At 36.2% G+C, this 17,136-nt stretch overlaps 1 protein-coding gene across 1 annotated transcript in view; it reads left to right on the plus strand.

The window, feature by feature from the left end:
* The window catches only part of LOC150098435 (uncharacterized), a 260,713-nt gene that overhangs the window by 140,479 nt on the left and 103,098 nt on the right, over positions 1–17,136 (plus strand). The window lies entirely within an intron of this gene.

The raw sequence follows: 17,136 nt of genomic DNA on the forward strand, positions 1-17,136 counted from the left end.
ACTTTTATATCAATGATATTGTCAATGGACTGCAGGGGGATATTCAGTTGTTTGCAGATAATGTGAAGCTGGGAAGGGTTATTAGTTATAGTGCAGATGGGCAGCCTTGCAAGAGGATTTGAATAAACTGGACAGATGGGCAAATGAATGGGGGTCTTGGTTTAATGCAGAAAAATGTAAAGTCTTGAAGTTTGGAATACATTGATGGGTGGCTGCATACTCAATTGGAGGTGCTGTACTGGAGGAAGTAGGGGAGACAAGAGATCTGAGGGGTGATGATTGATAGAAAACTGAAATTCATATTGCAAAGGTGGTGAAGGTAACCCAGAGGATGCTGCAACACTGAGAAGGATGCTGACCTGAAGAGATAAGAGTTATCATTCCATTGTATAAGACTCTGATCAGACCACACTTAGACTATTGTTCTCAAATTTGGTCCCCAGGATTTGAAGGAGATAAATTAACTGTGGAAAGGGTACAGAAGCAGATAACAAAGATGGTTTCAGGACTGTACAATGTTAGTTATGAGGATTGGTTGAAGGAATATGGACTGCAGAGTTTGGTGGATAGAAGAAGGAGAGGTGATATGATTGAGAATTTTAAACTGTTGAGAGGCAGTTACAGGGTTTACACTGGGGAATTCTTTCACTTGGTGGAACAGCGGGAAGGAATGATGACAAGGGATGCCATACCTGGAAGTTACGAAAGGAAGCTGTGAGCAAGAGGGCGGGGAGTGATTTCTTTGTGTGGAGGGTGAGTGAACCATGGAATGCATTGCCTGATAGAGTGGTAAGAGCAAGAATGGTCAATGAGTTTAAGGAGTGGTATGATAGACTTTGTGTTGCCTAGGAAGTTCCTCCCATTATGAGTTTCTTGATTCCATGGAGGCCTGAATAATAATAATAATATTTGGGACTGAAACTATCAGTTGCATGTCATTATACCAAAGTATGTAATGATTATTTTAAGAATAGAAAAAAAAACAGTGTTTCTTTAGATTTTTACTACATTTCTGTTTTTTGTGCCTTAATATGTTGTATAATTAGTAGCCTATACCCCTTTGAACTGAATATGGAGGTTTTCTCATGAAATTTAGAACACAAATGCATTTAGCATTGATTGCAGTTATATCATACTTCTGCCTAGTCAAGTGTTTTGAGTGACACACCCATTCCTTCTCCCCCCCCCCCCACCCACACAGTAGTCTGCCAGGAAGAAAAGTGGCTAACAATGAAAATATGATGATACAGCAAAAACTGAAAATTAATTTAAAGATATGCCTGGTGAACAAGTGGTGGACATTGCATGTAATTTGTCATTACTGCCACTTGTGAGATTCGTTTAGGAAAAAAAATAAACAGATAAAAAAAAAAAGATATTATTTTTAAATGTGCTACATCAAATAACACTTTTAAGGATGTTAACACACAGTCAGAGAACAGTGTAATAAATGAATGGCCAAGTTGATATGAATATTGAAATCATGACATCATGTTCTTATCATTATCATTTCCAGGTATTTACTCTGGAGGAGTATTCAGGATTCTGTGGTAATAGTCAGACTTGTCAAATTATGCAAAACCCTACTCGGCATGGATGTACTTCGATGAGTACAAAAAATGTACTCATCCAAGATTCCAGATTTTTTAAATGATATATTCCAATATGCCAAGAGGAGTTCCATGAAGTGATTAGTGATGCTTTGTCAGTGTTTTCTTAAAAAGATTTTGTTTAGTAATTTTTTATTATTTTTTTTATTAAACAAATATTCTATTTTATCTAGTCTGCAGTTACTTGTCAGCTGGCAAAATTTACTTGTCATGGCAAATGGGTGAGTGCATATGTTGACCCCTGATAAAAATAATAATAATTTGCAGTACTTAAAAGGCTTTAAGGCCTCATGCCCACCATTGCATGAGGCCTTAAAGTAAGCTAAAAAAACAATGATTTGATCCCCGGTTATTCTACTGGCATGACCTCTAGTGGAAAAAAAAAATACAGATAAAATTACAAATTAATTAATTATTTAGAAACTACATCAAAGCTAAATTCTATTAAAGATAACATGAGAGAAACATTCTTTCTTATAGATAGTTTTCTTACGGTAACAATGATGTCCTATTTTTAACATTACAATTGTTATATTAGATTTAGGATTCTGGATTATCTAGTCTTGTTTTAGTTAACTCTTAGGGATTTATAACATGAGTGTAAAGTCCATAATTTCTAAAATGAATGCTGATCACCATGCAACACTAAAAGAAAGGATACTGACTTTTGTATCTTTACCATTTCACCACTTTCCTCCTTGCCTTGTTGTTTTCACTGTTTCGTTTTTATTTCAGTATTATTTATATACTTTGAATCTGCATGCTAGGGATATAAGTATATGGGGTCTGCAAGCTTCTCAGCTTTCAGTGTTTTTAAAACTTTCATATGTATTTTTTTGTTTCAATATGATATTCAGTTTTATCCTCAAAACTAGATTCTCCATTATGTTAAAGAGGACTAACATTGATTACTCCCTTTTGTAATAGGCTTCATATATGCTTGCTTTCATACTGCAGAGTAAATATAAAAGTCCAAAGATGATACAGGATGAGTGTTATTTCTGAAGCACAGAACTTTTGAATATAACTGGGGAAATACTTTCAGGACCAGAAGTGCACTTTTTGCCTCTTGCTAGATCAAATAGTCATAAAGTGCATTGTTTCTGATATGGTAGGAAGTGATTTGTCTTGGTCAGCATTATCTTGAGATGTTTTTACAGACATGCCATTTCATTTTACATTATATAAAGCTTTTTTATTTTCATTCCACTCTTCAGAAACAACAGATGTAGTAAAACTTTATTTATTCTTGAATAAAAATGAATACTTCTATATGTATTATAAGAAGTATTCATTTATATATATATATATTTTATTTATTAAGTATTTATTTTGTTCATCTACAACAAAATACCAGCATATGTGAGATATCTATTATTGATTAGACAGTAGAGCTGCAAAAAAAAAAAAAAAGTAATGAATGTAGAATTCCTGAAAATGTGGATAATTCCAATAATGATTGGATATTGTGTGTCCTATTACTGCATAAAATGTATACTCATCCTCAGTATACTTCATCCTCAATGAAGCAAAATATAAATAAAAACAGAGAAATAAATTCACATTACATGCACAACAAATTTTACAAGATGATTTGCTGCTCCATCAAGCCAATGTATTCCTGCCACACCTAAATGAATCACCTGATCAGCATTATTAGTTCATTGGTTTAGTCCCTCCCTATAGTTTTTACTGAACTACCATACACTTATGCATGTCTAGAATTTATAGGATGACATGCTATTTGCTCTACCCAACAATTTACAGGACACACATATCACAAATAGTAATTATTAATAATTTGTTTGCTAATGAAAGCATTTCTACTCACACTTGTTCTTGTCTTTACATTTCCCATTCCTATGTGGCTTATTAATGATGGTTCAATATAGCATTCTCCTACATTATTGTTTTCTAATGTACCTTAAAACAAACACATTGTTTGTTTTAGGATATATTAGAAAACATCCCCCCTCCCCAATGCAGATTTGGTTACAATTAAAGAATCGTTATGTGATACATAATTCATCAGTCAAAATGCAATCACAAAATTTCTGCAGGACACAGTATTTTCTCTCCCCCCATCAGATAGTTAGGGTGACAGTGAGAGTACTACAATTACCCCGACATGAACATGTTAAATCAGATTCCTTAAAAAGGACAATAAAATTTTTGAAATAATAAGGGCACTTGAGAATCTGCTGACATACCTTGATTCATAACATCATTATACACAGCTTACACAAATGTTTTTAATTGTTTTAATGTGTTGGAAGAATTGTTAACTCCTGTGATTAGCGTTTTAATAAATGGAGACCAAATAACTAGCTTATCACACAAAATATGTGGGGGAAGTTCTTATTTGCAAAATGCTTTCAGGTAAAATGATACTGTCTGCAATGAGGACAGTGAAACAATTAAACTTGTCTGAAAAATGACTTAATATGGACTGCTGCATCTATGTAACATCAAACCATCTTCCTATATATTCATCTATTCCAGTGTTTTAGTTTGAATTGAATGTGTTCTGTTAACACCAATCAAATATGTCTTTTGACCCCTTATCATATGCTCATTCTAAATCAGTAAAGCTTAAATAGACATCCTTATTATATTCTTATAATTTCTTGACTGTCTATAGATTAAAAATATGGTCTAGGCAATCCCTATTTGGCCTAAACCTATCTCGTTCTTCACCAATTATCACTTGAATTTTTTTTAGCTTTACATAAATATGCTTGTATAACTCTTTCTGGGAAACTCAGTAAGGAAATTCCTCTGTAATTCTCATATTCAGTTTTATTTTCACTTTTTATAAATTGATAGAATTGAGAACTATACTCCATTTATCATAGATTCAACTTTGTGACCAAGCATTTTGCATTATGTAGCATAGCCACTGAAAAACCAGAATTTACACCACCACCATACCATACTTCAGCATTCAAGCTGATTTCATTGACTCTTGCTGCCTTTCCACATTTTAGAATTTCAGTAACTTCTTCTACCTCAAGCATATAGTGTATTCCTGATATAGTGAATTATGCAGCATAGCCACTGAAAAACCTGAATTTACACTACCATACCATACTTCAGATTTCATTCAGGCTGATTTCATTGACTCTTGCTGCCTTTCCACATTTTAGAATTTCAATAACTTCTACTTTAAGCATATAGTGTATTCCTGATTGCATTTTTTTTAGATATTTCCTTCAACTAGTGTCTTATTTGTTACTTCATTTAACAACTTTTGAAAGTAATCACTTCAGACATGCAAAACATCTTCAGTTTCAGTGTCACCATTTTCACATCTGGTTTCTTGCAGTCACATATTTCTCCATCTCTAAGCATTTTAAGCACAATTTAAAAAGCTTTTAAATAGCTCTATAAGATTTTGCAACCATTATGACATTTATTTGCTATATTGACTAGGTATTAGCAGTATAACCATAACATCTAGATTAGAATAAATGCCTTTTCTATTACTGGTCTGGAGGCCAAGATTGAAACCACTAGACTTAACTGAGTTTGGCTGGTAACCTTCATTATCATCATCATCAAATTCCTGCCATGTATCCTCAAGGGGTGTACAGGATATGATAGTACTACATGAAAAAAATTACATCATTACTAACTTCCTATCTACAATTTTCCTCCAAATCAGTCTGTTACTTGTCAAGACTCCAACATTATCAGATCTTATATTTCTATCGTCTAAGGCACTTTGCACCGTATCAATCCACCTATATCTTGGTCTTCCTCTGGGTCGTTTTGCTGCCAACCTAGCAGAGAACACTTGTTTTGCTAATCTTTCTTCGCCCATTCTGTTTAAGTGATCATACCACCTGAGATTAGCTCTGTTAACGCATTCCTGGATGTTGACAATGTCAAGAGTTCTTTCCTAATATCCTCGTTTTTAATATGATATTGCCATCGATGCCATGTGTTCACGCCTATAATCTTTCTCAGGACTCTCATATCTGTGGTCTCTAGTCTTTGGTCAAGTGTTTTACTTCTGACCCAGCTCTCAGATCCATAAGCTAAAACTGGTTTGAACATTGTCTTGTATACAGCTAATTTAGTGTTCTGACTAATTTCTCTTTTACTCCATATGAATTTATTCAATTGACTTCCCACCATACCAGCTTTGCTGATTCTGTTGTCTATTTCTATATTTAATTTACCATCTTCAGTAAAAATCATGCTTAAGTAGCTGAAATGTTTTACTTGTTCCACAGGTTCTCCATTCACAACACAGTTGACATTTTCAATGATTCTGCCTATTTTCATTGTCTTTGTCTTTTTATTGCTGACCTTCATACCATATTTATTACAACAGCTATTCAATTTAGTCAGAGAATCTTGCAGACTTGTAGCAGATTTATTTAGAAATATAACATCATCCGCATAAAGCAAAGAGCTGACATTAACATCTCCAATTTTGATATCATGTTTAATACCACTTTCCTTCATAATGTAATCCATATAGATAATGAATAACAGAGGGGATAATGTACATCCTTGTCTCACAGCAGATTTAACATTAAACCATCTTCCTGTACTTCCTTCAATTCTAACTGCTGACTTACAACTCAAATAAAGACTAAGTATTGCTTGATATAATGATCCACTGACACCATGCAACTGTAGCATTTTGAATAGCTTGTATCTTGGCACCTTGTCATATGCTTTTTCTAGATCTACAAAACTTAAATACAGATCTTTGTTATATTCCCATGACTTTTCAACTATTTGTCGTAAAGTGAATATCTGATCCTGACAGCCTCTATTTGGCCTGAATCCAGCTTGTTCTTCACCAAGCTTTTCTTCCACAATTCTTCTCAACCGTTTCTCAAGTATACTTGCATAGATCTTGCCAGGAACACTCAGTAGGGAAATACCTCTGTAATTCTCACATTCAGTTTTATTTCCCTTTTTATATATGGGTACTATGAGAGCTCTACTCCAATCATCAGGAATTCATCCCTCTGTCCAGGCTTTCTGAACTATGCAGTGCAGCCACTGTAAGACTCTTATACCACCATACCTCAGCATTTCTGATCGAATATCATCTACTCCTGCTGCCTTTCCACATTTCAAGCCTTTGATGGCTTTTTCTACTTCAAGTATGGATATGTATTCCTAATTGCATGCCTGGTCAGTGTTTTTTACCACTGTGCTGTCATCACTGCTTGTTTCATTTAGCAGTTTTTCAAAGTAATTACTCCATACTTCAAGGATATCTTTTTCTTCCATTTTCATGTCAACTTTATCATCTCTAACTCCTTTTAGAGCACTCTTTCCTCCATTCCTAAACTTCTTCAGCAGCCTCTCTGGCGGAATCAATCAATGTTTTCTTCAGAGTTTGCCACTGAATCTCCAAGGTTTGATTCCTGTTCTCAAACTCTTTCATTTTTTCTTCAATAATCTTTTTTATTTTAGTCTACAGTTCACATCTGAGAGCTGCTCAACTTTTATTCACTTTAAAACTTTCTTACATGTTATTCTTTTCAATATGAAATTCAATTTTATCCTGCTCAAGACTAAATAGTGATCACTTCCAATTTCAAATCCTCTGTACTCTCTGGTGTTCTGCACCAAGGAGAAAACATCACTATCAACAATAACATAGTCAATGAGACTTTTCTTATTCCTTGCCTCTTCTCTCCATGTGAATTTGTGCATATTTTTATGTTGGAACATGGTGTTAGTAATAACAAGTTCATGTCCTGAGCAGAAATCCAACAGATATTTACCATTATTATTAGCTCTTTTCTCCAAATTTTCCCAAAATATTTTTGTATGTCTCACAATCATTTCTACTCTGCTATTTAGATCCCCAACAAGGACCAACTTTTCCTTTTTCATTGTGTCAGTTGCTTTTTCTAAAGCCTTAAAAAATTCCTCCACTTCTACCTTAGTAGAACCTTCTGTGGTCCCATAGTCACAATTAAGTCTCATTGTCCAGTTCCCCATTCTCATATTTGCCCACATTACTCTACTTGAGACTGACTGCCATTCAAGAAGATTAGCTTCGTATTTTATGTTGAATACTATGGCTACTCCTTCTTTTCCTTGATTGTCATTGCTTGAATATAACATTTTGTATTTATTGCTCAGAAAAATCTCACCAGTTTTTGTCTTTTTTGTTTCAGTTACCCCTATTATGTCGATCTGGTACTTATCTAATTCCTCAACTAGTTCCATTTCTTTGCTTCTTATGTTGATAGTACCGATCTTTAACTCTGGTGATGTTGAGCTTGGGTTTCTTTTCAGATTTGTTCCAGTAGCTACTTTTCGCTGTTCGCCCTGGTTCCCTGGCGAAAACAATGGGGGCCTTGTTTAACCGGGCAACGCCCCCAGCCGGCATGAAAGTTTGTCATGTTGTACCATCATTTTTTATTTTGATTTAACCAATAAGAATACAATTTGGTTGGATAAATCCCAAATTGCCAGCCCATCCTCGTTCGTTCAGTATCCAGGTAGATACCCAACAGGGTGCACCACGAGAAGGTGAGTATTGGACATTAGGTCAAAAGCCCTGGTCAGTTCTCCGCATTCCTTTAAAGGCTATGTGGAGGTCTGCTCTCAGTTATACAGCTTTGACCCTTAAGCACCTCAGACTGGTAACCAACCTGAGAGAAATTATATTCCTTGAAAGTCTCCAAGGAAATTTCATCATACAACCCAAAATCTACAAAGTAATAAGAGTTCTTACAAAAAGAAACAAAAGACATAATAAATATTGAAGAGATAGATGACCAACAATGGATAAATTATTATTAACTCTCGAAAAGAAATAAATAATCAGAATTATTATTTAGAAGCTTCTTAAAAAATGAACTGATAATGGTCTCTCAGATAACATTACATAGGAAGAATTAAAAGAAATGAAAAATGGAAAATCACCAGGAGATGATAAAAATTCCAGTAGAACTTATAAAGTATGCAGGAAATAAATTTTACCAATTATTTCTTACTCTACAAAATATAAAACATGAAGAATACCTAATGACTGGAACTATATGACCGTGATTCCCATCTTTAAAAAGGAAAGTAAAATAACTGTGACAACTACAGAGGAATGAGTTCATTAATCACAGGTTGTAAAGAATATTCCAAAATACCAAAGAACAGAATCAACCCTATACTAGAAAAAATTATAAATGAAGAACAGAATGGTTTTAGAAAAGTAATATAACAATTGTAACAACAACAACAAAAAAAAAATTTGACAAGATAGACAGATATAAACTGTGTGATATACTAAAAAAAAAAAAAGCTTGTCTATGAATTTAATAAACCCACTTTACAGCCTATGTGAGGGGAAAAAAAGCTTAAAAGAAGGTGCAAACAGAATCAAAACATTGAAGAATAACAGGTGGTCTTAGACAAGGTTTAATATTATTTGGAATGCATACGAATGAAATAATCAGAGAATGGAGGTTAATAAACAAAGAAGGAATTTATATGTAAAATAGTTTTATCTTACTCTTTGCAGATGATCAAGCGATTGTTGGAACAACTCAGGACACTACAAAAAGCTATATATAAACTGATTTTAATAAAACAATATTATTATTATTAACATTTGACCTCCATGGAATCAGAGACTCGTCATGGGGGGTACACACTATCACATACAATGCACATCCAGCTGTACCTTAAACTGATTCAATGTGTCTACATCCACAACATATTCAGACAATGCATTTTTCACCAACCACTCTCCATGCAATGGAACTGCTCCTCACTCCTCTACTCACACCTTCATACAATTTCCAGTGATGGCCTCTTGTTCTACACCTCTCTCCCATTATATGAAAAATCTCTTCCATGTCACCTGATAACAACCTCTGACTGGCTTATATGTCTTAATCATATCCACCCTCTTCCTCCTCCTCCTCCTGTTCATGAGGATTTGCAATTTACATTCTCTCAATCTGTCCTCATACTCCACATTCAAAAAGACCACTGACCACCTTTTTGAATCTTCTCTAGATCTTGTCACATATATCCTCATCACCATTAAAACCTGGTGACCAAATCTGTGTACAATAATCCATGTGAGGCCTGATCAAGGCCTCATATGGATTATTGTGGCATTGTAGTCTGGCCAAATAGTGGGTGGCATTCATTTGTCTGCTTCTTTCATCAGCTGAGAATGCAGATGTTTGCATTGAAGAAGGTGCAATACCAACCAAAGTATACAGGTCTCGTAGTAGTGTTGGTTTCAGGCATCCTGTAATTAAACAGCAGCTTTCATTCAATGCTGGGTCAAGTTTTTTAGCATGGAAGGATCTGGACCATAAGGGGCAGGCATATTCAGCAGAAAAATAGCAAAGGACCAAGGCAGAAGATCTCAGTGTGCTAGGGTCTGCACCCCATTTGGAGGAAGTAAGCTTTCTTAGCATGTTGTTTCTTGCATTAATTTTTGCCTTTGTTTTTTCTGTGTGTTTTATATTGAAAGAGTGCGATCGAGAGTCACATGAGGTAGATTAGGTTCCAGGAATGTTATATATTAGAGCCTTTCCAAGAAATCTGTAGCTTCCTGTTGGATTCCTTATTGTTAAAGTGGAAAAGGCCAGTCTGAGTTTTCAAGGGGTTTGGTTTTAATTGATTACTGCTATAATATGTGGTTAGACTATTTAAGGCAAGTGATACAGCAGTTTCAATGGACTTGGAATTTTTTGATTGAGCAGCTATGGCAAGGTCATCAGCATAGATAAAATTTCTAGTTCCTGGAAGGATGATTGATGTAGATGTTGAACAGTAATGGTGATAACACACTTACCTGGAGGGGGGCCATTTTTTTGGGGGATGCCAGCAGCTCTTCCTACCCACCCCCTCCCAGGTCCACAAAAAAGTGTCTGTTTTCGAAGAGTGATTGGATCAGGAGGACAAGGCTGTAGTCTCAAGTTATTCCGTATATTTTATTTCTGAGTGTGAGATGGTATATGGTATCATTTGCTTCAGTTAGGTCTACAAAGACTGCTCCTGTGGCTAGTTTTTGCTCATAACCATTTTCTGTATATTGAGTGAGGTTGAGAATTTGTGATTTACGTGATTTGCCTGGTCTAAAACTAGCCTGCTCAGCAATAAGATGGGGTTCGATTAGGGGTTGTAGTCTATTCGAAATTAATCGTTCATAGAGTTTAAAGAGGTTGCTGAGTAGTGATATAGGTCTGTAATTTTTTGCTTCGGTTTGAGTTTTCTCTGGTTTCAGAAAGGCTACCACTTTAGCATGCCTCTGGATAGTTGGTATCCTTAGGGTTCTAAGGAAAGTGTTGTATAGGTTTAACCACTCTTTAGTCTTGGGTCCAAAATGTTTAATTTGTTCATTACAGATATCCTCAATGCCAGCGGATTTTCTAGGTTTTAATAGGTTTATGGCACCGTTGAGTTCGGTGATCATGAAATCTGAGTTAATCATATTTCACATTTCCATTTACCTGTCCATTCATACAATCTATTCACATCCTCCTCTAAGGCCATAACATATCTACATTATTCTCCTGAATTTTGCATCATCTGCAAACAGCTACATATCACTAGTTAAACCCATCTCAATATCATTAACTTACAAATTGAACAACAATGTCCAAAATTGACTCCTGCAGTACACCACTAGTAACCGTCCTCTTTTGGAATACTGCACCCCATATACAACTTTCTGATAGCCAGTCACTGATTCCACTCAGAAGTCTGTTATTCCATCCATCTGTTTAATGTTCTTAGGCTAGTTATGTCAACACAGTACGTCTTTAATTCCTCTGCTAACTGCTCTTCTTTTTCATTGATGCTTCTTAAATTAATGATGCCTATCTTCAGTTCTGTTGAAGCTGAGGCTATTTTAGCAATATACTTTTCATTATTCACTGTTTTCCCTAATGAAACAGTGGATGATAAGAGGATCTTGTATAAATGGGTAACACTCCTGGCTTGACAGCCCTATGTGGGTTGTCAAGACAGGCCTTTTTCAGAAACTTCTGCCAGCCTTCCTTATTAAATGCCAAACTTCTCCAATTTTTGACTCCTAAAATCTTAATATCTTGCATCACTCCATCTTCCCATCTTAATTTAGGTCTTCCAATTTTTCTTTTTCCTTCTGGCTTAGCATTAAACATCTTCTTAACTATTCTGTCACTATCCATGCATATAATGTGTCCATCCCAACTTAATCTATTTTTATGTACTTAATAATGTCTGGCTCATTAAATAATCTGTATAATCCATGGTTATATCTTTTCCTCCACAAACCATTCTCTTGTATTGCTCCAAAAATATATCTGAGAACTCTTCTTTCAGAACTAGAAATCTTGCATCTGCCATAGATAATACCCAGTTTTCAAAGGCATAGGTTAACACTGGTCTTACCAGTACTTTGTACATCATTATCTTTGTTTTTCTTCAGATTAGATGTGACTTTTGGTGTTTCCTAAGTCCACAAAAGTTTCTATTTGCAGAAAGAACATGTCTCTGAATCTTAGATATCATTTTTACAATTAACTTCTGATCCCAAGTATATAAAACTATGTACAATTTCAAATTTATAGGAACCAATTTTGATTTGAGAAGGATTATTATCACAAATCTTTCTAGTTACTGGTATATACTTTGTTTTTTCTTGGTTAACCTGCAAATTCATCTTCTTTGCTGCCTTTTCTAAACTGATGAAAGTTTCTTCCATTGTTTTTCATGTCCTTCCTACAATATCGCTATTGTCTGCATATGCCATAATTTGTACTGACTTGTAGAAAATAGTTCCCTTTGTATTAATGCCAGCATCTCTGAAAACCTTTTCAAGTGCTATGTTAAACAGTAAGCAAGCCAAGCCATCCCCTTGTCGAACACCATTTTTTATATATGTTGGATCAGACAACATGTTCTTAATTTTGATCTGACAATGAGTATTTCCATTGTCGAGCACCGGCACTTCTTTCGGGGCGACGGCAAAATTACGGCCTAGGCCAAGGGCGCTGACGGCATCCTCGTTGAGCCTTTTGGAAGAGAGGTTAATTACTGTCTGGAGCGGTTGAATTTGTGGTTGTGGTTTGTCTTTAACCAGGTTGCTGTATTTCTTGACGTGTTTGTTTTTTATTTTTTGAAATTCTCTCTGTGCGGAAGTTTCCGAAGTGTCAGAGAGAATCGACCAAAGTTCAGGGTTAAGATCGGTGGAGAGCTCTGTATGTAGGGAGCCAATGGCGGCGTTCGTCACTGCGAGGGCGGCACGAGTAGAGGCGATTTGCTCGCGTAGTAATGCTAGGCTGGCACATTTATATATACGGAGTGCTTTTTTGGAATGGAAATTGGTCTTCATTTTAACGCATTTCAGTATCACTCTTGTATCCCGACATCTTTTTAAAAAGGCCAGCCTATTTAGTTGTCTAGATAGTCGTAGTTTTGACTTACCGTATTGCTTGGATTTACTTGCTAAATCTTCTCCATGGATGATTAGAATTCTTGTGTAGAGGCTTAAGTGCTGTGAGGACATTATGTTGGAGGTTTAATGGATTTTTTTTTTTTTTTTTATAAAATAATTTTTTATAAAACAAATAAAAAATAAAAAACAAACACGTCAAGAAATACAGCAACCTGGTGAAAGACAAACCACAACCACAAATTCAACTGCTCCAGACAGTAATTAACCACCTCTCTTCCAAAAGGCTCAACGAGGATGCCGTCAGCGCCCTTGGCCTCGGCCGTAATTTTGCCGTCGCCCCGAAAGAAGTGCCGGTGCTCGATGTAATGGTTAACGTCGAACGGGGGATCGGTCGCTTACCGTCGGAGGTAGCCAACAACATCAGACTCGACGTAGCCAACATCCTCGCTCACTCTTCGCCTCCAAAAAGTAACTTATCTTATGCCCAACGCATGGCTCTCCAGAAACTACACAAAGAAAAAAGTATCGTCATCACCAGAGCGGATAAGGGTAATGCCACAGTTGTTCTTAATACCAGCGAATACAATCATAAAATGAACACTATCCTCCGCGATCGCGCTACCTACATCCTGCTAGAACACGACCCCACAAAAACACAAGTTAAGAAATTAAAAATCTTACTTAAAAAAGTAACCTCCTGGCCCCCTGACATCACGAAAAAACTTAAACCTTTCCGCTCCCGTCCCCCCCCGAATATACGGTTTACCAAAAATCCACAAACCCAATTCCCCACTCAGACCTATAGTAGATGCCACCAATGCACCTTGTTACAGACTGTCTAAACAGCTGGCCAACTCTCTGTCCCCCCTCACCGGAAATTCAGCTTCCTATATAAAAAACTCGACCCACTTTAAAGCCCTCACAGAAAATTTAACCTTGAACAATACAGACATATTGGTAAGCTTTGATATCTCCTCTTTGTTTACCAATATTCCCTTAACTGACACTTTATCTCTCTTAGAAAACGTTTTCCCCTCTGACATCTTAGATCTCTTTTCCTTTGCCATCAACTCTGGGTATTTCTCTTGGAATAACAAAATCTACAAGCAGATAGAAGGAACCGCCATGGGTTCCCCCCTCTCACCCCCCCCCCCCCCCCCTTGCCAATTTCTATATGGAAGATTTCGAAAAACGAGCCATAGACTCAGCCCCACTCAAACCTTCTATCTGGCTAAGATATGTAGATGATGTGTTCTCCATTTGGGCTCATGGCCCAGACACGTTAGACTCCTTCCTCGTTCATCTCAATAGCCTACATTCAAGAATCCAGTTTACTATGGAAAAGGAAAAGAACAATTGTTTACCCTTTCTAGACACCTTAGTCACGTGCCTGCCCAATGATACACTTGCCTTCACTGTATACAGAAAACCCACACACACAGGCAGATACATTCACAAACTCTCCCACCACCACCCCTCACAACAATATGGCATCATTAAAACCCTTACCAAGAGAGCCCACAATCTTTGTTCCAGTGGAACCGCCCTCACTACTGAGCTTAACCACATACACAGAACTTTCCTCTCCAATGGCTACAGTGAACACAGTATCAAAAAAATAATCAGTTCCTCCCCCATTCCCCGTCCTTCTCATCAACAAGATTTTAAAAATGCCATCACCATACCCACATCCGTGGCACATCTGAAAAAATAGCCAAGATACTAAAAAAGTACAACCTACACACAGCATATAAGCCCTACCACAAACTTTCTACCCTTATCCATTCTACGAAAGATCAGCTCCCCCCTCTCTCACTGCCTGGAGTTTACAAAGTACCCTGTTCCTGTAAGCTTGCGTACTTTGGACAGACAGGCAGATCAGCATCCATCCGCCTGGAGGAACACAAGTCTTACATCGTTAAACACAACTATGGCCATTCAGGCTTGGCTAACCATGTTTTGGACACCACCCACAGAGTATCATGGAAGAAAACCACCATGCTCCACCACAGCAAATTCAAGAAAGACAGACTTTTCTTAGAAGCAGCAGCAGCTCTCAGAAACCAACCAAATCTTAATAAATACGGTTGCATTAAGCTTCCGAAGATTTGGGAAACACTCATCACCAGAGGTTTGGGAAACACTCCCACCTTACATTCCAGGCCACCTACTACCGCCCTTAGAGGGCGCTCCACCTAGATAGGACTTTAGTGTCACCCACGTGGTTGGGCTTAGTATTGTAAGTTTTTGTGTGCATGTTACATTAATTGTTTTTGTAATCCCCGTAGATGTCCTAGTGACTAGGACGAAATATAGGAGTATTAAATTCTAATTTAATTCTTTCTGAGTGTTGTAAAAAAATCCATTAAACCTCCAACATAATGTCCTCACAGCACTTAAGCCTCTACACAAGAATTTGGTTCCTTTGCTGCATTTGTTTATATGCCTCATTTTTTTTTAATACAGTCATATGTTCACATTCTGCATCAAACCAATGGTTACACTTAACTCTACTGACTTTTCCTAATGCTATGTCTGCTGTTGTCACTATGACATTCCTAAGAACATTCCAAGCTTCATTAACACTCTCACCAATGGTTATGGATCCTTGGTGACCAAGAGTTATTGGTCTTTCCTAGGACATCTCGCTTAAGCATGCAAATAATTTTAGAAACTGACTTTCTAGAGAAACACAAGTTCTCTTGCGATTTTGCTGCAAATGAGATTTCCCTAATGAGTATCAAACGTTCAGGCAAGGGGATCAACATCTTAAAAGATCAAGTTGAGAGAATACTTGACGAGAGAGAATACAAGAGTGACAATAAGGTCAGACTCTGAGCAGGTTGAGAGAGATAAAGAAGAATGTCATACTGACCACACTAACTCGTCATTAAATCCATCATCTGAAGGGAAAAGTCACTCGGAGGCTTTGAGTGATGCCTATTATATCTCATACGTTAAGTTAGTAAATGATTGGAAAGAAACAGGAGAGCAATTAGGGAAAATTAAACATAGCACAATCGAGATGAACATGATTGAGAGACCTAGAAGGATAAACAAATCTTCTAACCAACCGATGTAGAACAGGAAAAGTGTTGTGGAGACCCATATTAGAGATCCTAGGTACAATTGGAGTAGGATGAGACGTAATGCATACTGCTCGAGAGCTAAAAATTTCTCATAAAATCTCAACTGTGGGTAAGAAAAATTTTGGTATGGAAAAGGAAAGTGACACCAAGGCTGGGGGATCTGAAGATAAAAATATAGAGAGAAATGGTAAATTGGAAAAATGAGACACCGGGTTAAGAAAAAAATTTTGTTATGAAAAATTTTTTTTGAGAGAGGGTAGGCCTTTGTAAAATTTCTTGTGGTGAAAAATAGAAATATTTTTCACCTATATTGATTTTGCATGGGCCATAAAATAATTATAGAGTGGTTAATGTTATCTCCCTATTACACTATGTATCTGTTAATGTGTGCTCTCTGGCTAGTTGATTGACTTTATAGGAGAGAAAATCTAGTCACCACCACCGATTGAGACTGGCTTACCTTATAAATGTTTCTTTGGATTAGTCTTTCTAATTAAAGAGCATTAGCTAATCTATCAAATGCACCATAGTTAGTGCTAATGTTCTTTAATTGAAAGACTAATCCAAAGAAACATTTATCAGGTAAACCAGTCTCAATCGGTGGTGGTGACTAGATTTTCTCTCCTATAAAGTCAATCAACTAGCCAGAGAGCACACAGGGAGATAAGATTAGCCACTCTATAATTATTACCAGTATTAAGTTTATAAATCAAGTTAGTTGAGTATAACCACTATGCAATTATTTTTTTATATTTTAATTTAATTAATTAATTTATTATTATTATCATTTTTTGTATAAACGAAGTGGGAATGGTGAGAAATGTAGTAGGCGATATATTTATTACGATAATCAATTGAGTGGAAAACTACATATGCATATATATTGAGTGAATTGGATAGAAATAATTTTCATTTACTTTTATTTATTAAATGTAAGAACCTTAGGTAATTGCCTAGTCTGAATTATACATTTTCATAATTCCTCTGCAATTAATTACTATTGGTTCAAAGGATGTTTTTTTTTCTCTTGAATTCCTGCCACTTTTGTTCTGTC

The sequence above is a fragment of the Typopeltis vanoorti genome, chromosome 15 (genome assembly GCF_054136105.1).
Source record: "Typopeltis vanoorti isolate ZY-2024b chromosome 15, IOZ_Tvanoo_1.0, whole genome shotgun sequence".
Taxonomy (NCBI): domain Eukaryota; kingdom Metazoa; phylum Arthropoda; class Arachnida; order Uropygi; family Thelyphonidae; genus Typopeltis; species Typopeltis vanoorti.